Below are 2,402 nucleotides of genomic sequence, written 5' to 3'. Positions count from 1 at the left end.
TCAATAATTCCGTCTAACTCATCAACCCAACAAATTTTGCCATCCAAAGTCGGTTTATCGAAACTTTTGTTCATGTCAAACTGCATAACTAGGCCGGCTAGATGAAGGTCAATTTTTCCTTCAGGAACATTGATTATGGCTCCGGCTGTAGATAGGAATGGCCGTCCAAGAATAAGTGGATCCTTAGGTTCTTTTTATAGTTCTAGAACTACGAAATCGGTAGGTATGGAACATTTTTCGATTTCTACAGGAACATCTACTAGGATACCTACTGGTTGTCTAACAGAACGATCAGCTAATACTAAAGAATTTTTATTGGGCTTGAAAGTGTGATGTCCTAAACGTTTTGCTACTGAAAGAGGCATCATGTTTATGCTAGATCCTAAATCACAGAGAGCATGCTCAAAAGCGACATCATTGATGGTGCATGAAAGTACAAAACTTCCAGGATCGTTTTTCTTTCCAGGGATTCGGCTTTGCAGGATAGAACTACATTCATGGATTATCATCATAACGCCTTCTTCAAGAGTTAAAGAATTTGTTAGAATACCCTTCATGTATTTTCTTAAAGCAGGAATCATAGCACAAGCTTCTACGAAATGTAATCTCACATTTAATTGATCAAATAACTCTTTCAGCTTAGCTTTTTCTTTCTCTTTCTTAGGGGCTCTTAAGGCTCTAGGATATGGAGGTTTAGGTTTATAGACACGAGTTGGTGGAGGTGGAATCGGGTCCTCTCTGAGAATTTCCCGGGATGTATCTTCTCTTACTTCTTCTCCATCCTTCTCTCCTACCACTTCTTTTTCAACATCTTCATTCGTGATTCTTTCTTTTTCTTCCTCCTTTTCCTAACCCTTTTCCTCATCTTCGGGATTTTTAGGAAATTCAGGCTCTTTGTAAGCTAATCCACTCCTAAGTGTGATAGCTTTCACATGATCGGAGGGATCTGCTTCACTTGAGCTTTCGAAAGAATTTTCAGTTGGCTCCTCTTCAGAATTTTCTAAGTTTTTAGAATTAGTTTTGATCATCAGGCTAAGGAGGGTGGAAAATTTTTCATCGAAATCCTTCTGCATCTCTTTTAGTTCAGATCTAAGATCACTAATCTCTTGAGACCTAGATTTTTCAAGCTCTAAATTCTTTTTGTTTAGGTTTTCAGCTTCAGAAGAGGGAAAACTAGGATAGGGAACATGATTAGATTGAATAGCCAAGATTGGTTCGGAAGGTGGTGTCCAGTTAAGCTTGGAAGACAATTTCCCGCGGTCAGGAGGCTCGCGACCGCGGTGAAACATGTCTTGGCCGCGGTCAGAACAGCCACGACCACGGTGAAAGCTTGGTTTGCCGCGGTCCGGATGAATGGACCCGCGGTGATCAGAAACGAATGGAAAATCTTGAATTTGATAGACATCTGTAGTGTTAACCATCCCTTGATCATAAGAATCCATTGGGTTGTCCCAGCCATCAAAGTTACACGTATTGTGTACCCTATTTGGTTGTTGCAATCCAAGATGACTCATTATGTGACGGAGACACTTTATAACTTCCGAAATTTCTTCTTTCTTCTCAGGAAGTGCAGAATTACCAAAGGTTGTTTGATTTCGTATGCTGTTCCCTAAATTTTAAATGAAAACGTGAGCATCTTCTACAGATCTAGTTGTGAAATCTCCATTACTTGCTATGTCGAAAGAGTGTCATAACTCTGGAGTTATACCGCGATAGAAGATACCCAACAGGTATCCCTCGATATATCCATGGTGTGGACAATCTCTTTGGTATTCCCTAAATCTTTCCCAAGTATCTGAAAGATCTTCATCTTCTTTTTGTTTATAAGTTCTTATCTTCTTTCTTAAGAGATTTGAACGATTTCAAGTATAAAAACGATTTAGGAAAGTAGTTCTACACGCTGCCCACGTTTTTAGTGAAGCAGGTGGCAAAGATTTTAGCCATTTGCTGGCATTATCTCTAAGAGAGAATGGGAAAAGACTACACTTGTGGTAATCCCCATTTGCTGTAATGGTTGCACATAATTCTTCGAACGTCTCGATATGGTCTATCGGGTTTTCGAATGAATAACCAGAGAATTGATTTTGTTGAACTAAATGGATATGGGGTACCTTAATTTCGGTTTTGCCATCCTCTGGTAAGGCTGGTTGAATAGCTCTTCGATCTCCCATGAACTTTTCGAGTGAATCGAAACTTCCAATCAGTTCATCATCATCTTTGTGTTTGACCGATCCGATTAGCTCATTGCATCATAAATCGGTTCTTCAAACTCATCATCAGTCAGGTCATCATCGCTTGGATCACCATCCACACGATTTGGTGGATCACCAAGAGTTCCGGGAACATGTTCCCGGTCTCTCATTGTAGAGAAACATGAAAAATTCAAAAGAAAAAGTAAAAAT

General features: G+C 39.6%; 1 non-coding gene across 1 annotated transcript; it reads left to right on the top strand.

The window, feature by feature from the left end:
* Positions 1–1,743: 1,743 nt before the first annotated feature.
* LOC112082562 lies at positions 1,744–1,851 on the top strand. Its single transcript, XR_002897229.1, has one exon. It is a non-coding gene; the product is annotated as a small nucleolar RNA R71 (small nucleolar RNA).
* Positions 1,852–2,402: the final 551 nt, after the last annotated feature.

This window comes from Eutrema salsugineum, unplaced genomic scaffold, assembly GCF_000478725.1.
Source record: "Eutrema salsugineum unplaced genomic scaffold, Eutsalg1_0 scaffold_1, whole genome shotgun sequence".
Classification (NCBI taxonomy): Eukaryota; Viridiplantae; Streptophyta; class Magnoliopsida; order Brassicales; family Brassicaceae; genus Eutrema; species Eutrema salsugineum.
This window is presented reverse-complemented; position numbering and strand designations above follow the sequence as displayed.